Source organism: Alligator mississippiensis, chromosome 11 (genome assembly GCF_030867095.1).
Source record: "Alligator mississippiensis isolate rAllMis1 chromosome 11, rAllMis1, whole genome shotgun sequence".
In the NCBI taxonomy this organism is placed as follows: Eukaryota; Metazoa; Chordata; order Crocodylia; family Alligatoridae; genus Alligator; species Alligator mississippiensis.
The window spans coordinates 61,771,111-61,789,674 of record NC_081834.1 but is presented as its reverse complement, the minus strand read 5'-3'; the positions used below and the strand labels follow the sequence as shown (position 1 = coordinate 61,789,674).

Genomic DNA, 18,564 nt, shown 5'->3' with positions numbered 1-18,564 from the left:
TCCTCCAAAACCATGGGGGCGCAGGGCTGGGGCTGGGCCCGGTGGGGACAGCTGTGCGCTGGAAGCAGGGACGGGGACACTGGGCTGCAGCTCCCTCAGACTGGAGATTCAAATCCTCCTCTCCACCCCGCAGCAGATGCCGGGCAGCCAGCTGTGACAGTGCGTGCAGATGTGGGCTCTGCATGGGGGAACTGCCTCCAGGCCATTGCTCAGTCCCCTGTCCAGCTCCTGGCAGCAGACACAGGGGACTAAGGCACAGGCTGTGATCTGCTTTGGCTGCCTTGGGTCCCTTGCTTTCATGCAAGCCATCTCTGTGTCTGTAGGGAAGAGGTCCCACAGCACCCTGGGCAGAGGCCCAGACCGGCTCTCTCAGCTCAGCACTTCGTGTGACCCTTACAGAGACTGGACGTATTCCTGGCGCGGTGCAGCCCCGCTCTGCTCTGCAACTCCTCAGGGTGTCAGTGTGTGGGTGCAGGAGGGACACGGGGCCTTTGCACCGGGGACAGACTGGGACAGTGCAGGGAGTTCAGGGTATTGCTGGGAGCAGAGGCCCTGGCAGCTGGACAGGACAAAGGCCATTGAGGATGATGTTTTAGCAGTCCCTGGAGCACGGGGCCGGTGGTGTCAGTGCTCTGGGGAGCGGAGTTGCTGGCTCCGAGGTTGGTGTTTTCTGGCAGCCTGGAGGGCTGTGTCTTTGAGGGAACTTGAATATCTTTGCTAAGGGACAAGTATGTGTGTGGAGGGAAAGGCGGGAAAGGGGCCTGGCTGGCACTTCCCTGTTACTTTTCCCACCCCGAGACCAGCTGGCAGTGCCCGGGAGACCGGTTCTTCCTGTGGTGCCCGCAGGGTCATTGCCATCCCTGGGGTAGGGCAGAGCCCCTCCCTGGGGAGCAGAAGCTGCTCCTGCTGCCACCCCGTCCGCAGCAGGCACGGGGAGGAGCCAGGGCTCTTAGGGCTGCTCCCTGGCCACGTTCACCCCTTGGCCAGCCCGGGTCAGTCACACCTCAGGGTGCACAGAGATGGGGGTCCAGCTGCCTGGTGACACCCCAGCCCTGTCCCTGCAGGTCTGTCCCGGGCAGGCACCTCTCCAGCCCCCATCACTGCTGCAGCACCAGGGCAGCTCCGTGGGGCAGGCGCTCGTGTGCACAGGTGCCAGGTCCTGCTGCTGGGTAAACCACACCGCTGTGTGAGGCTGCCTTCCTGGAGAGCCCCTTCCCTCTGCACCCCACATCCTGCCAGCTGTCCTGGTGCCATGGTCAGTGGGCACAGCCTTGTGCACACGTATGTTGGATTTGTGTGTTCCCTTGCTGCCCAGGCCACATCACTATGCAGAGAGAGGTTTTCTCATTCCCCACTGGCCCCAAAGGGAGCCCCTTCCTGCCCAGCTGCATCGCTCTCCTTGCTGCACTCCAGATTCACCATCCGATGGCAGGTAGGTGCCTCTCGTCCCCGTGGCATTTACGGCTGTTCTCTGACTGAGCTCTGCTGCCCTGTGACACAGCCAAGATGTGAACCTGACACCCGCTTCCACCTCTGCCCCCACGGGATCCAGGCCCAGCCCAGGCCAGACACTGACCCTCCCCCTCTGGACCCCCCGCCCCCCGCAAGCCTGCATCTCCCAGCTGCTGACTTGCCATCTCCGCTTCACCCTCCCTCCCTGCACCAGCCCAACCCCTGCTCCTTCCTGTCCCTTCCTGCCCTGCATCCACTGCTCTGTAGAGACCTTGCCCCTTGGCACTTACTGCCCCTGGGCTGTGGTCTGTCACACTGGCCTGGCTCTCAGTAGCTGGTGAACATGTTCAGTCTTTGCTCCACCGCTCTGACCAGTCTGTCTCCTCTGAAATGTAACTGCAGCCTGCCTGGGACTCAGACACCCCTTGCAGCCTCATGGACTAAGGCAGGGGTAGGCAATGTGTTTTGGCCTGAGTGCCAAAAACCCCACAATGTCTACTTTGGCAGGTGCCAGAGTGCCGACGTGCTGGAGCCCAGAGCAGCTGTTTGCAGCCTCCTGGCTGCAGCCAGCCAGTGCAGCCCAGCCTGCTTGCAGCAGGGCTTGCAGCCTCCCACCTTCCTGCTGGGAGCAGCCCGGGCTGCGTGGGTGGCAGCAGCTGCTTAGAGCCTGGGCTGGCAGTGGCGTGCTGAGCAAAATGGCCTTGTGTGCCAGGCTTGGCTTGCTGACCCCTGGAACAAGGTGTGGCCTGAAACCCCAGCCCTGCCCCACCCCCTGCCCCTACCTCCCTGGTTCCCTCCCCTGTGCCTGGGGGCAGCAAGAGGTGCTGCCCCTCAGTGCATAGGGCCTCAGGCAGCTGCCCTCCCCTACAGTGCCCGTCTCTCATTATGGGGCTGTGTCTGCACCGGAAAATGGACCCAATGATAATGGGAGCAGGGACAGGCCCTGCTGTGAGCTCCCATGCTGCACTGTGCCCGTTGGAGCCAGGCTGCGGGGATGCAGGTTTGCTCTTGTCCACGCTCACACTTTGCTGCCCTGTTGCAGCTGCACCCATGTTGTTCTTGACTCTTCCTTTCTCTGGTGTCTTGCTCTGCTCCCCAGCCCAGTTCAGAGTGATTGGACCAGGCCAGCCAGTTGTTGTCACCATGGGAGAGGATGCTGTCCTCCCCTGCCACCTGTTGCCCCCATGAGCGCTGAGAGCATGGAGGTGCGGTGGCTCCAGCCTGGGTTCTCTTCCTACGTGCACTTGTACCGAGGTGGACAGGATCAGGATGGGCAGCAGATGCCTGCATATCGGGGCAGGACTCAACTTGTGAAGGACGACCTCAGCGATGGGAGCGTCTCTCTGAGAATACGCAGCGTCCGACGCTCTGACCATGGGCTGTACACCTGCTTCGTCCAGTCCAATGACTCCTCAGGTGACGCTCTGTTGGAGCTGCAGGTGACAGGTCAGTGCCTCTGCTGTTTGCTCCCGCCCGCAGTGTCCTGAATGGGGCTGTTGGGCTCAGGGGGAGGTGACACTTACTCACTTGTCAGCACCCAGAGTCTTCTCTCAGCCTCCGGTGCCTGCAGTTTTGGTGCCTGCCATGCTGGCAGAGGTGGCATAGAGAGCAGAGGCAGGGGATGGAGAGGGGCTGAGAGAGAGAGGGAGAAGGGGTGGAGGAATAGGCAGAATCAGGCCCCAGTTACGCTAGTGAGAGTTGGTGCCTGCTCCCTGAGAGCATCTTCAGCAGGTCTGAGGAGGGAAGCAAGCAAGCACAGTGACTGTAGATCAGTACAGCAAATGACCGTCTCCCGTACGCTGCTCCCACCCAGGGCGCTGAGGACTGCTTGTACCGAGCTGTGTGCAGCAGGGCAAAATTGCACTGGAGCTTCTCCAGGAGGGGCTGGGGTGCCAGGCTGAGCATGGGTTGGGTTTCTCTGCTCTGGGAGGAGGTGAAGGGCTGAGGGACCCCGCTGGGACTGAGACGGCAGGTGCAGGAGTTGTGGTACAACAGCTGGGTGTATATCCCCAGGGCTCCCACCCTGTCCAGACCACACCACACCTTTGCCTTAGAGCAGATGCCATGGTGCAGCGTGTTGCTCAGATTGACAATGGTGTCACAGACTATGTGTATAACGAAGGGAAGTTCTTCCAGTTAGCCAGTAGCTTTCTCTAGCTGAAAAAGTCACCGGGTGGTGCTACATGTGCAATTAATGCTCACAAATAAACTGTGGGGCACATTACTCTGGAGTTTATTCATGCGCAGCACATGGAGCTGTCAAAGCAGCCCTGGTGCGCAGAGGACCCAGGGCAGAAACCACTTAGGACTGGGGGTGCCTTAGGAAACCAGTTAAGACTGGGGGTGCCTCAGCTTTGAGTGCCCCACCTGAGTCACCTGACGGGGCCTGGTATTCAAAGGCAGGTGCTCAGCATGACACCACTCTGAAACCCTCGGAGGTGTCTCAGGCTGAGTGCACAAGGAGACTCAGGGTGCATTTCCCTGGGTGCACATTAACATAATGGTCACTCACGGTGAACCCCATAAGTCTTGGCTCCTGAGCTCTGAGTGCCTCACTCTGTCGAGGCACAGGGCCCTGGAAGGAGAGAGGAGATGCAAGCCCAGAGGCAGGACCAGGCTAATAGGGTGACAGGGGAGGGGCTGCAGTTTGGGACTTCCCATCAGCCTGTGCTGTGAAAGTTTCACCCCAGGGCAGGACTCCCAGAGTTGCCCCCTGCCCCCTACACAGAGCAGTGCCCCCCAGGCATGGCACAGTGTGAGGGGGCCAGGATGTTCCTGGGTCTGGGGCTCCACGTACAGAGTCTGCACAGCAATCCCAGCATGGGGCCGTGCTGCACCATGCAGACATCCCCTGAGAGACCTCACTGCTCCTTGGGATTCGTCCCCATAACCCTGCACCTGGACCTGCACTGCCCACACTATGGCTCACTCCCAGCCTGCTCCTGGTACCTGCACACACTCTCCTGGGACGCCTTTGGTGCAAGGTCTGACTGAGTCCAAGTCTACTGCAGCCAGGAGATATAAGAGGTTCAAAGGCCTTGGGAGAACAGTGAGGAAAGATTTGCTCATGGTCCATTGGTAGCTGCTGGGGTGAGCGAGCAGGAGCAGGAGTCCCCCGAGGGCCACGGCTGGACACGGTCGGCAGAGCCCTGGGGACAAGCTGCTGGGACAGACAAGGGGGCCTGGCTCCCCGGCCAGCATTCGCTCTGTGCCTGCAGCGCTGCAGGGGACAGTGTCTGTGGGCTGCATTGATGGCACTCGAGCACCTCAGTCCTGACTGCGCCCCTGGGGTCAGCCTGCGCCGCCTGGCATGAGGGGTCACACTGAGATTCAGGACAACCTCACACCGGCACAGATCGCAGCTTTCAGCCTCTGACTGAAGCAGGACTAGCATATTTCCAGTTTCAAAAAAGAGGGCACCTGACAGGAAGGAGGGGGTATAATATGATTGCGGGGGGGCAGAGATATGACTGTGCCCTGGCCCTGCCCCTCGCTCCCAAGCCACAGCCACCTCAGCCCTGCAGCTGCCTATCACTCCCAGCCCACAGTCCTCTGGCACTGCCTGTGCCCTGAGCTCCTGACCCACCGTCCCCTGCCTCCCCGCCCCGGTGCCCGTCACTCCCGACCTGCAGCCCCCTGCTCCCCGCAGCCCTGCAAGTGTCTCCTGGAGGGCACGCAGCTCCCCGCTCCCCTCCCCAGCTCCCTCCCTGCCGGAGAAGCCGGTGCCTCCCCTGCCCTGCTGCAGCCCAGTGCTGGCGGGGGGGAAACTTCGGTGCTGAGCAGAGCAAAATCCCAAATCCCAGCCATTTGGTGATATTAAAAACAAAAGACCCAGACAGAGATGGGAGGACCCCAAAAGAGGACGTGTCTGGGAAAACCCAGATGTATTGTAACCCTGGACTGAAGGGACATTGTTTGTCTTTGCTGACCTGCTGGATGAGGAGCCACTTCCCATGAGGGTCCCATGATGCCCTGAGGAAGGGAGGTCACTATCTCTCTTGCCTCCAGCTGGCAGAGGCTTCTGCTTGCAGGGGTTGTGCTGCTGGGTCTGGTTTATTCCTGCAGTGACCACTCTGCTGCCTCCAGGCAGGGGCAGGACAGTAGGTGCATTAGCTAGTCTTTAGCTTGGGCTCCCAGTGTGCTAAGCATCAAGCATGGGGGAGGCCTGTTGGCCTGAAATCCATGAGGAGGATCCCAGGGAAAGCTACTGCTGCCCCCAGCCCTGTGCATTTGCTCACACAGGGCTGCCACGTGAATGCCACTTTCTCCTGCAGGTCCCTATTTCCCATGGGCGGTGGCTCTGGCCGTGATTCTGCCCCTTGTCGTTCTCCTGGGCAGTTTCTGCCTCTGGCGGCAGCACCGTGTGACAGGTAACGTAAGAAAGGGGGGTGACTGTGTGGAGAGGTGAGCTCCTCGGAGATGGGACAGGACAGGATGGACGGGGGCTCCATCCACTGCTCTGAGAGGAGCTCCAAGCACCGGGATGGACTGAAGCTGTGGGAGAAGTCTCTGAGCAGGCCAGACCCCACATCTGAGCCAGGAAAGGGGCCACGTGGATTCACAGCCCTGGAGCTCGGTGAAGAGCCCAGACCGAACACTGCAAGTGCAAAGTGCTGCACCTGGGGAGAAGGCATCACCAACACACCTGCAGGCTGAGGGATGACCTTCTCGGCAGCACAGTGGCAGAAAGGGATCTCGGAGTCATAGCTGACTCCAAGATGAATATGAGCCGTCGATGTGATGAAGTGATCGGTAAAGCTAACCACACTTTATCATGTATTAGCAGGCGCATGATGAGCAGGTCCAGGGAGGTGATGCTCCCCCTCTATCTGGCACTGGTCAGGCTGCAGCTGGAGTACTGCGTCCAGTTCTGGGCACCGCTCTTCAAGAGGGACGTGGATAACCTTGAGAGGGTCCAGAGCAGAGCCACTCATATGGTTAGGCGCCTGCAGGTAAGGTCTTAAAGGAGAGATTGAGGGACCTGGATCTCTTCAGCCTATGCAAGGGAAGGCTGAGAGGTGATCTTGTGGCCATTTACAAATTCATCGGTGGGGAGGGGGCAGCAAGAAATAGGAGATGCTCTGTTTGCCACGACACCCCTTGGACTAACCTGGAACAACAGCCACAAATACACAGAGCAGGTTTAGGTTGGACATCTGGAAGAAGTTCTTCACGGTTAGGGTAGCCAGAATCTGGAACGGGCTCCCAAGGGAGGTGGTGCTCTCCCCTACCTTGGGGGTCTTTAAGAGGAGACTGGACAAACACCTAGCTCTTTCCTACACGGGTCAGGGGGTTGGACTCGATGATTTATTGAGGTTCCTTCGGACACTACCAACTATAAAACTATGACACTGCAGCGAGCTGTCCCACCAGATCTGTGCTGCTCAGCTGGAAACATGGATGAGGAGGGAGGATTTCTGTGCTGGGAGCCTATTAATGTGTTTTTCCTGTTGCAGGGAAACACCATTACCATGGAAGTGGTTTTCCTAGTTGCAGGAGAAAACCACTTTCTTGGCAGGAGGCAGTACCCTGACGGATGTAATGCATAGTTAGTCTCCCACTTTGTCTTCCAGTGGGAAGATCTCAGCTATACAAGGACTTTATGGAAATGGGAGACTCCTCCCTCACTTTCTTCTGTGGCCATACAGCTGAGGGCAAGCAAAACTCAGGGACATCCAAACCCCAATCCTCTTGGTGTGGGCCTGCACGGAGGATGCCTGTCAAAGGATTTGGAAGTATCTGACACCCCAGGCAGGGGTGGAGATGCTTGCTGGTAGCAAGGTTTCATGTGGTTCTTGGATGACTCATGGATTTGGAATTGATTTGACTGATTTGATTTGGGACATGAACACTTTTCATTTAAAAAAAAAAAAGTGTTTCTCCCAAATTCAATTCTCTCCTCAAAGCTAGGGCTGTTCAGCCTGAGATCGCCCCACAAGAACGGGCTGCACCGCATGCTGGTGTGCTAGTGTGTCTCGTGCACTGTGGGGGCTTCCTGCTGGTTTGCTCCCTGGTCTCCAGGGAGCCTGTGGGTGAGAGCAGGGTCTTAGGGTTGCCAATGGCTGTGACCTGACCCGGTGTCTCCAATTGTGGAAACACAGAAATCGCACTCGGGACATGCAAGGCCATTCTCAGACAGGACTGGTGCTTGGGCCCAGCTGCTCTAGCTCCAGCTGTGCTGAGCAGTGACTGTCAGGCATGACGATGCCTCCGTGTCCTGCTGGACTGTATCCCAGGGCAGGCCCCCAGGTCCATCCGCACCTCCTTCACTACGCCCAGGCTGACATGAGCATGTGCTGGACAAAGGCCCCTCTGCCCCATCCCCTCATGGACATGTCTCTTCTACCCTGGTCCCAGGGGCAGCTACTCTCCATTGTCCTCACAATTAGGGGCAGGAACTAGCTGCAAGGCCAGGGGTTGGCCTAGGATGCACCCACCTGGTATCCAGCCCAGGTCCATGCCTCCCGTTGCTGACCCACTTCATCTTCCTCAGTCCCATTCCAGAAGCCTCGAGGTCAGCTCAGTGGATGGACACAGAAAAGAGCAGGAAAGGGATGAGGACAAAGGGACACAAGAGTGGAAGGGCCCACGTGGGCCCCTGACTGCAGTGCCTTGTGGCCACAGGCAGTCACACAACTGATGTTTAGCCAGAAGGGTGCACAACAAAAGCCATCCAGGCCCTGCTCCCCTGCATCACACAAACACTTCTGACCCCAGGGAGAGGTTCCCATAGTGGGAAAAAACCACCAAGATAGAGAGCATACAGTCTGGCCCAGAGCAGGAGAGACAACGGCCCAACCAACACCTTGGGCACCTGCAGGGGCAAGAATTTATTGGGTAAAAGATGCCCGATGATCCCAGTAACTGGAACCAACCAGCCCACAGTCTTGGCCAAGCTGACTTGGGAGATAACTCCCCCCTTCAGTATGAGCAGGGAACCAGCCCCCCTGGGCCAGTCTCTCTCCAGTATAGCATCACCTTCAACTAGCCCTGCCATAAGGGCAGGAGTCAGAGGGGACCGGGCAGGGGGATGGCTCCTTTGGAAGAGACCTTTAGAGCAGGTCCTGGAGGGGATAGGAAAGAGTGGGGCAGTTTGCACCATGCCCTGGAGCAGGTCAGTCCGAGGCAGCAGGGACGTGGTGCGCAGGGAAGCTGATGCAAACCTGTCTGTGTCGGCCCATCCCCTTACGTGCGTGTGACAGTACGCGCGTGTACACGAGACACTACGTCACTGAAGCAATGAGCTAGGGGGACGTAGCTTGTCGGTACGACATAGCATCAGTGGGCACAAACCATGATGCCAACACTATATCACCATAGTGATGAACTACATTGCCAGAGCTTGTCAAAAAAAAGTAACCGTGCATCTCTGGGACTGCACAGTACTGGCAGCACTTGGTTTAGTACTAAATGACTCCACAGTCCCAAAAGGATGACAGGAATTAGGTTGCAGCTGAAGCAACCAAGAGCTCTGTCCTGAGCTGAAGGGAGGCCACGGCTTCCCTCACAGCACAGGGAGCCCCTCGCTCGCCCCAGGGCCACGGCTGCCCCTGCCCGTCCCAGGGGAACGTGTGCTGAACTCTTGTCCAAACACAGAAGAAATGTGCTTTCCTCAGTGGTCCCCGTGGCTCAGTTAAGCTAGCTCAGGTCTATGCAGGGACCCTCAGGAGACAGAGCCCAAAGTGCCTGCCTGACTGTAGCAGGCCAAGTGACAGCCTGGTTTGTCCCCAGCTAAGGGCCATCCGCATTTCCATTGCAGACCCCAGCAGTGCACTGAAGGGCTGCTCCTGGGGACACAGACCAGCTCTCACGGGAACAAGCCAGTGTCTTTACCAGCACGGTGACTATTGCAGAAGGGGTCCCTGAGCCCACCGCCCTGAGCAGCCTTTACACTCCCTGGTCCATGCCATTGCAGGAGACAGGGAGACCTGGCCAGTACATAGCAGGATCCCTCCTCACATGGGATCCCCTGGGCTCTGGCCCTTCTGTGGCCTGCAGTGGGGCGAGGGGCAGGACTCTACCCTGGAGCACACGACCAGCCTTAACTCTGCCCTGCCCGGACCCCAGGTACTAGTCCCACAGCCCGGATCAATGTAGGACTGGGGCTGCAGTTCTGAACCAAGGGAACTTAGTATTAAATATGCTTTAAAGGTTCCCCCTCCTTAGGGAATCACAGCAGGGCAGAGATCAGGATGTTCAGGGACTGTATCTGCATTTCCAGCCTGCAGCAGCTTCTTTTCAGTTTCCCCTGAGCTTTCCTTGGTGTGTAACTCTGGGAGGGGGCTGATTACACCCCCCTTGCAGTGTGTTTCCCCCATAAGTTGCTGACAACTCCTTTCACCCCATCTGGAGGGGCAAAGGGTTTCAGAGATTTCATACACTTTTGGACTAGAAGGGACCTCAAAGATCATCAAGTCCACCCCCCTGCCCCGGAGCAAGAGGTCAGCTGGGTTCAAAGGATCCCAGCAAGATAAGCATCCAAACATTTCTTGAATGAGTACAAAGTAGGTGCCTGCACCACTTCTGGAGGGAGTCTATTCCAGGTCTTGGTGGCACAGACAGTAAAGACTTTTTTTTCTTATATCCAGCCGAAAACAGTCTTGGAGGAGTTTATGACCATTGGTCCTTGTTTTTCTTTGGGGCGCTCTGGTGAACAGATGTTCCCCCACATCCTGATGCAAACCCCTCATGTACTTATAAGCTGCCCCCACGCCCCCCCTGAGCCTGTGCTTTTCCAGGCTGAAGAGTCCCCTGGCTCTCAGCCTCTCTTCATACAGCCTATTCTCCTGCCCTCTGATCATGTGCACGGCTCTCCTCTGGACTCTCTCAAGTGTCTCAATATACTTCTTGAATTGTGGAGCCCAGAATTGGATGCAGTACTCCAGCTGCAGCCTCACCAAGGCTGAGTGCAGTGGGTTTGGGGACCCAGGTGTGCTGTGGCCAAGGGGGACAGTGAGGGACAGCCCCTGTGTGTGTAGGTACAGTGGAAAGGCCATTGCTTGGTGCTCTTCATCACTGTGTCCAGTCTCCATCTGTGTAACACGTCTCTCCTGCTGTTTGTTTCAGAGAGGCGCCGTGCAGACAAAGGTAACTTTTCTTCATGGATTTCCCTATGGAGGGAAGGGGGAGGTCTCCTGTTTTGCAGCTGGTGTCCCAGCAGGCCTTCAGGGCTCTCCTTGGAGAAGCTGTGTGTGATGTGTGCTGAGGAGCTCCCCAAGAAACCTCATCCTCCAGCACCCCCAGCCTGCTGCTCTGTCCCACCCCTGTGCAGTGCTGCGTGGGAGCCCCAGGGGCAGGGCTTGTCTCTCCAGGAGCCAGGGGCTAAGGGGCAGGATGCATATGGGGGGCACAGATTAGAGGGGCTGGATTAGGTGTAGCTTGAGAGGAGGGTGGTGAGAAATTGGGCTGTCAGGATTTAGGGGAGGCTAGATCATGAGGCCATGGAGGAGCAGGATTTGGGAACAGGAGTGAGAGGGGCTGGGGTGGAGGGTTGCAAAGCAAAAGGAGAGGAGTCTGAGACACCCTGAGATTGTGAGGCTGAGTGTGCTGCTGTGTGCAGTGAGAGAGGAGGGCTGGGAGGGGAAAGGAGGAGTTTTCTTCAGCCTCCCTCCACCTGCAGTGAGCAGGAAACAGCCTAGAGCACAGGCTAGTGAGCCCAGCCAGGCTGGGGCTGGTGGCAGGGGAGAGGGGGTAGTATGCACCCCCGGGCCAGGAGGTGGATTTGAGAGCTGTCAGCACGCAATGCCAGATGAAGATGATGTGAAGTGATGATTAGTGTGAGGGGAGAAGGGCAACTGAGGGCAGAGCTCTGGAGAAACCCCCAGAAGACAAGAGAGGGAGGAAGAGGAGGCAGGCGCCCTGGCAGAGGTGGTGGAAGGGCAGGCAGGGAGGGTGGAAGGGGAGTGCCCGGCAGCCCAGTGAGGACAAGTCACCTTGCTGGAGAGGTGCTATAAGAGGTGGGGCGTCCTGGAGCCAGGCAGCTGAGCCCGGTGCCCGGGTGTCTGTGCAGAGCCTGGTGAAGAGGATGTGCCCAAGGCAGCCGGGACAGCAGAGCCGGGTCCTGCCCACACAGCGCATGGCCCTGGGCTGGACTCGGCTTGATGCCTGGAGCACAGATCTGCAGTGTCTGTCCATGACCACGGGTGGGGAGAGGCTGCTGCACCTGGGCCCGGGCCAGGGAATTTGTGGAACTCCAGGTTAATTCTCGTTCTCTTTCACGTTGCAGCAAAGTATGAAGCAATGAAAGGTAAGTGCCTTTTACTGCCCCCCTGACCCCCTGACTTCACTGGCAAAACCCTGGTACCCAGCCACGCGTCCCTCTCCATCTCCAGGGAGGTCTTGTGACAAGGACACTTCTGTATGAAAGGGTCCAGTCCCACACACTGTCCCACACCCCCACATCAGGATGGGGGCAGTTGGCATAGTGCTGGTGCGGGGGGTGCTGTTCGCACCAGCTGAGCACCCCTTGTTGCTGAGGACTGCTTGGGTGTGTGGGCAGGGCCCGCTCTAGTCAGTCTGCCCTGTCTCTGCCCAAAGGGCTGAGTTGGGGATGGCTCAGGGCTTTCTTCCCAATGTTTCCTTGCACCTGAGTGATGTCCCTGGGGCAGCTCCTCTCACTTCCCAGAGGGGATGGGGAGATCTCAGGATCAGGGGCTACAAAGCAGTATCCAAGGCAAAGGGTTGCGGTCCCGATCCTGCAGTCTGAACTCAGTCAGCATGTCCACTGAAGCTGATGTGGGGTGTGTTCAGCATGGGGGCAGATTTGTCAGTAAAGATCATGGCTATTGACCAGTCTTTCCACCTCAAACCTTTTTATTTTTTTTTTACTGACCATCTACAAAGCTTTTACTGATATGACACCCTTTCTTTAAAGACATATGTTTTTACTGATCTGTGTTTCACATAATGTAAATTCAGCCCTTCTGCCAGGCCTTGGGAGGGAGTGACAAGAGTGGGATTCATGTGTAGGGGATCAACACCAAGTGTAGCAGAAAGCTTTGGTTTTCAGTATGAAGTTGGAAGATTTTAAATGGAAAAAAATTTCTTGGATTGCCAATCCTGCTTGATGGCAGCAGTGGTATTACGATATGATGCCCCCACCCCAGGGGGCCCCTAATCACCCCCACACTCTGACACCCCTAACCATGCCCCACATGGCATGACACCCCGCCCTAGTCCACGTCCTAGTGTACCTCACCAACGCTGCTACCCCCATTCTGGCACAGACCTCCACCCACTCTGGCCCCTGCTTCTGTCCTACAGCTTCTTGCCAGCCACGCCACCCTGCTCCTCGTACCTCTGAGGTGGGCATCTGAGAGACACAGGGGCAAGCCATTGGACCCAGCAGCAGCACGTGGCTGGGGGAGAGGAGAGGTCTAGGCAGGTTCCTGCGAGCCCCAAAGCCCTGACAAGAGCTCCCTGCAGGGCGCTCAGGTCCCGCTCAGACACCGGGGACAGTGCTGTGCTCTGCCTGTCTATCAAGCTCCCTGTGGATCGATTATTTATGGAGGACTCAAATTTTTCACAAATGTTATGGGCCCGTGGTTTTTACTGTATATTTTATGGGACACCAGTAGAGTTACAGAGAGTTGGCAACCATGGTACTAACTGACTCGTGACTTTATTTGCTCTCCTCCCCTTTCCTTCCTGAGACCCTTGGCAGAGCTGGGTAAGTTGTGGTTTTGGTTTTTGCAGTGTCTTTTCCACTGACATGTGTCCTGTGGGGTTTGTGCCTGGTTGTGTGACCTCTGGTTTCTGGTTATTTCAGAATTTGCCGGAGCCCGACAATATGCAGGTAAGTGGAGCCAATGCTTCATCAGAGACTCCTGGTCTTGTCTCCCCAGGGACCTTTGCTTTCTGCTCTGCCCTGACACCCCTCGCAAGCACTACCAGGCGGAGTCACAATGTCCCTGCCTGTGTGCACAGGAGACAGGACGTTCCCCAGAGAAGTTGCTCTGGGGGAATGCTGCGGCCAACCAATTTCAGTGGGGCTGCCCTGGACGGGGCTCTTCAGCCTCCTGCTAATGAGGGGTCAAGCTGCTCCCTGCTGTCACCGAGTGGAGGAATCGCCCCTCCAGTCCCCCTCTGCTGTGACCAGGCAGCGCTCCCCCCCACCCCCCGCCATGTTTCATTTATCACTGAGCTGGGACCTGGGCTGCAGACATGCCTGACCCAGGAGGACCTGCTCTCTTTGTCTCAAGTGTCCCTGCCACTGCAGGCCATGTGACTGGCCATCTCACCTGGCAAGGGCTGATGTCATTTGGAAACATCGGCCCACAGCCAGCGGGGCTGCTGGTGGTGGGATTTTAGTGATGAGGTCACAACAGGTGTATAAAAGGGGCCACATGAGGAAGGGGAAGGGGACATATTTTGGGAACATGGAGCAGGCACACGGGTTGTGCAGCTCTTTCAGACTCCAGATCCATGTGCGAGTAGCTTACCAGAAACGTACCCAGGAACGCTGTTCTTGGAGCGTGTCACAAGGCTACCAGGCTGCTTCTGTTTGCTCAGATGTGCTCTTCGGATACTTCGCTGGCTTGTCCCCCTCCCTGAGCCTCCCCTCCCCACCCAGTAAAGCTATCCGCTATAGCAAGCTTTACGGTACATGGTTGAGATGGAAGGGACCTGCTAAGGTGGGCTCAGCTTTTTACTTCCCCCCTGCCCAGGAGGTGACAGGGGAGTGCTTCAGGCCTATAGAAGCACCCCAGATCCCCAAGGACTACAGGGCCTGTGTATCCCGGGTGGCACAGGGCCCAGACAGAGACCTGAGTCCGGGTGGTGGCAGCATTTCCCCAGGCTTGTGGGTGTGCTGCGGAAAGGGGATGGCCAGGCGTAGGCACCCCAGGGACACACCTGGAGCTTGGTAGCTGGTCGGGTGCAGTGATGCAGGTGGCTCAGCGCAGGAACACCCCCACTGGCCCGCCACACCATCCATGGGTCTCACCACTCCTCCTTCTCTGTCTGGTGCAGTGGCAGGTAGTGGGCAGAGGGCCAGGACAGCTGCTTATTTTTAGGGTCACTGGGGTGAGGAACAAGGCTCCAAACCTCATCCACCAGAAGTGTGAGATCTCTGCCAAGGGAGAGAGGAGCTGCACCCAATCTGGGCCTTTAGTGCCCAGGCAGCAGGGGAGATGGACACAAAGGGAGTGTGGAAGTCAGTGGGGCTTGGAGAGCTGCAGGGTGAGGAAGGGGCAAGAGCAGAGCATGGAGGGTGGGGGAAGGGAATCTGGCCTGGATGATAAGATAGAAAATGACTGATCTGTGGTGCTGGGGTCAGGAGAGAGAAGCCCGGTAGGAGGGTCGTGTTGCTTTGGGGGCTATAGAGCTGAGAGGATGGAGCCACAGTCTGCAGGTGCTAGGCAGCTCTGGCCCTGGGGCTTGGCTGCAGGCTGGGGAAGGAGGAGATGCTGCAGTCAGGGGCCCTGACTGGCAGGAGCATCAGCTCAGCCCTGCTCCCCTCCTTCCTGGCTGCCTGGGAGGGGCAGCAGAGCCCCCCGACCCCCATGGGCCCTGCTCTGCAGGCTGCTCAGTGGACTGGTCTCAGGGGGCTCCTGGCTGCAAGGTGCTGTTCCCAACCATGGCTCCCAGCACAGCCTGAGCACCCACATCCCAGTGCTGCAACAGCGACAGGGCAGGAGCCAGCCTGTGCGGCAGGGAGGGCGGCAGTGGGCTGCCCGGCTGAGGGGTTGCTGGCTGAGGGCTTCTTCTCCCAGCCACGCAGCCAGTATGTCTCTCCCTCCCTGCTGCTTCCTCCTGGTGTCCTTCGCTCTCTTTCCCTGACACCCATGTCGTCTCCCAGCTGCCGCCAGTCTGTGCCCAGGTGCTCCTTTTGCCTTTAGTGCCCAGGGAAACCCCTCTCCTTCTCCCGCGGGCAGCTCTTGCTCAGGCCGTGTGTGTTTCCTGGGCTTTGGACGGTGACTTCTGTTATTCCAGGTTCCTCCCTCCAGGAAGGGGCTTCATTGCTCCTTCCCTGAGGCAGCAGGGAGGGCAGAAAGGAGGCTTCAGCCAAGCCTGGGGTTGCCCAGAGAGCACAGACACCAGTGCAAGCACCAGCCCCTCAAGGCAGCAAGAGATGCCAACCCAGATGCCTGGGTCCCTGCAGCTGTTCTGTGCCCAGGGTGGTGCAAACCAGCAGTCAGTGCAGGCCTGACCCGCACAGAGCTGAAGCCAAGCATCCACTTTCACTTGGGTCTGGTACACACGTGCCTGGGTCTGGGAGGGTCAGTCCCATAGATCTTAAATGGCTTTGATAGCCCAGGTCAACTCTGTTGTGTGGGTGACCCCTGGGGCTGTCATGGGTGGAAGAGACTCTTCAGGAAAACAGCATGCCTCCCTCCTTACACGGATGCACACGCCCAGCCATGCAGAGCTGTCACTGTCCCTTGTGGGTCAGATGATCCCGGAGCCAGAGTGACTGTGGGGAGGGACTGCGCTGGGCCACTCTGTGCCCAGATCGGGGAGTGAGAGCTCGAGCCCGAGCTCTGCGTGGATCCCTCAGCCCTGCTCTGGTCCTGGCTCTGGCAGGTTGTTGAGTGAGCAGGGGATGGAGAGCACACACGTTCCCTGGGGTTGTGGGCCAGTCCCTGCAAGAATTGTATATGCGTGTGTGTGTTGGGGGGTCTGCCCATGCATGCAGGGGGCTGTGCATTTGGGGACAGACAAGACACTCTGGGAAGAGAGGTTCAGCTGGAGCCGTCTTTGTTTTTTTGCCTGGTTTTGGGTGAGAGCAGGGGCCAATTTCCTCCTGCTGCGACATTTCCAATGCAAATGTCACAGCAGATTTGGGGAACAGAGCACAGGGGATATTTTTTTGAAGTACTCTGAACAGATCCCCACTCCCAAGCTGCTCACCCTCCCCATCCTGCCCTTCCATAAGTGCTGGGGGTCCCCTGTTGTTTCCTTGGCCTATCCATGTCCTATCAGAAGCCTTTGGAGTTTGTGCTCCTAAGTGTTTCCAAGTGTTTCCCCAGAGCAAGTGTAACTCAGATGTGTTTCAAAACTGCCATCTCTGTGTGCAGCATCTGGCACAATGGAGGCTGGCCTACAGCAGCTGGGCCCCACGGGCATGGGGTTATCCAGTACTCCGGGGACAGAAGGCCCCAGACCCAGCAGTGCCCCAGGGCTGGTCTGCACAGGGCGTCCTTGGCCCAGTGCAGTATTTGCAGCGCGGACCCCTAGAGCAGATGCACAACAGGGGTGAGCTGGGACTTGTGCCTGGTGCAGCTGAGCCCAGAGGGAGGGGAAATGCCTCTCCTCACTCAATGGCCCCAGAGTCATGAGCAATGGGCCCTGTTCTGCGGTGCTTAGTCCCCTTGTCAGTGCTTCCCCACTGCCCTTCCCCTTCCCTCCCCACCCCGTGCACCCAGCCCCATGCATGGCCCTGCGTGGGCTGGGCTCTGGGGAGGCGCTGGCTGTGGGGTGCCCTGGCTGCAGTCCTGTGCCCACAGGGCTGGGGACATGGGGGTCCCCGCTGGGGCAGAGCAGCCCAGCCTGGGATGGGCAGGGGCAGGCACCAACCAGCTGTCAGCCGCAAACCAAGTGACCCAGGCCCAGAGCACAGAGACCCCTGGGCCCTGCCCTCTGCTCCCCCTGCCACCCCTTCCTCCGGGCAGGCTGCTCTGCTGGGCCCCTCTGCTCCCTGCTGTCTCCCAGCCCGTCCCCCCTGTCCCTCCAGTCTACCTCCTTGCCCCTCCTCACCCCCTTCCCAACAGCGCCTGTGGCACCAGCTCATGGGGAAGGCGCTGCCCCTCTTGCCCCATCACCCCCGAGCTGTGCTAGTGGGGCCAGGCAGCCAAGCCTGGGGTGGGGGAGGGGCAGGACAGGGACCTGCTGGTATGACATAATCTCATGCCCTTCCCCCACCTGGTGCCCACCCCATGGCACCCGCCCCTCTCTCCTCCCCCCTGTGGGTGCAGCACCCGGCCCTCTAGCCCCCACTCTGCCCCAGGGATGAAGAGGTCTGGTGGGAACATCCCTCTCTGCCCTGGGGCCATTTCCTGTTCTCTCCATTTCCCCTTGGGGCGATGGTGATTTCCCAGCAGGGACTGACCCACGATTCCTGGGATGCGGTGAATTCTCTGTGATTTTGGGGACCCGCCTGCCCCGACCTTGACCCGTGACTCTCTCTCCAGTGGACGTGACTCTGGACCCGGACACGGCTCATCCCAACCTCGTCCTGTCTGAGGATCGGAAATGTGTACAACACAGAGACACCCGACAGCATGTGCCCGACACCCCGGAGAGATTTGATTATTGTCCCTGTGTCCTGGGCTCGGAGGGGTTCACGGACGGGAGGCGCTACTGGGAGGTGGAGGTGGGAGACAAGACAGTGGTACGTGGGCGTGTGCAGGGAGTCTGTGTGCAGGAAGCGGGGGATCACGCTGTCACCTGGCCGTGGATACTGGGTCGTGTGGCTGGAAGATGGAGGACACAAGCCCTGCACCTCCCCCTGGACCCCCCTCCCCGTGCGCGTGCACCCCAGGCGGGTGGGGGTTTTCCTGGACTACGAGGGAGGCGAGGTCTCATTTTACAATGTGACCAACAGGTCCCATCTCTTCACTTTCACTGACACCTTCTCCGGGACCCTGCGCCCTTTCTTCAGTCCTGGTCTCAATGCTGGGGGCACCAACGTGGCTCCCCTGACCCTGTGCCCGGTCCCAGCCCAGCCCTGAGGGAATCCCTGTCCCTGCCATGACCCGCGGGGGGCACAGACTGTCCCCTCCCCGCGCCCCGACTGCCAGCCCCTCGGCATCCCCAGGGTGGGGGGCAGGCTGGCGGGTCAGGGCTGGGGTCTCCAACACAGGAGCTGATCCAGCCTGGACCCTGGTGCTGCCCAGGCCCAGGTGTCATCTCCCAATCCCCAAATGCAGGGGCGATGCTTAGGGGCTGCACACAGGTGCACGTGCACCCCCTGAGCATTGCAGTGCACTCCCTGCAAAAAGGTGCCACCGACACTGTTCGCAGTTTCTGCAGGCAGTCCATGATCAGCCCTGGCCGCCACTGATGCTGCTGGTGATGCCTGTGGGTCTTCACTGACCCCAGGTCAGCACTCACCCCCACCACCCCCGCCCCTGCCGCCAACAGTGCCAACAGCATCTTTGAGAGCTCCCCACT

The 18,564-nt window shown here is 58.6% G+C and overlaps 2 pseudogenes; both read left to right on the top strand.

Annotated features, from left to right (window-relative positions):
* The first annotated feature begins 813 nt into the window (after window positions 1-813).
* On the top strand, window positions 814-13,761 carry LOC132243748 (myelin-oligodendrocyte glycoprotein-like; annotated as a pseudogene).
* A 3,802-nt stretch (window positions 13,762-17,563) lies between these two features.
* On the top strand, window positions 17,564-18,250 carry LOC132243747 (E3 ubiquitin-protein ligase TRIM39-like; annotated as a pseudogene).
* Window positions 18,251-18,564: the final 314 nt, after the last annotated feature.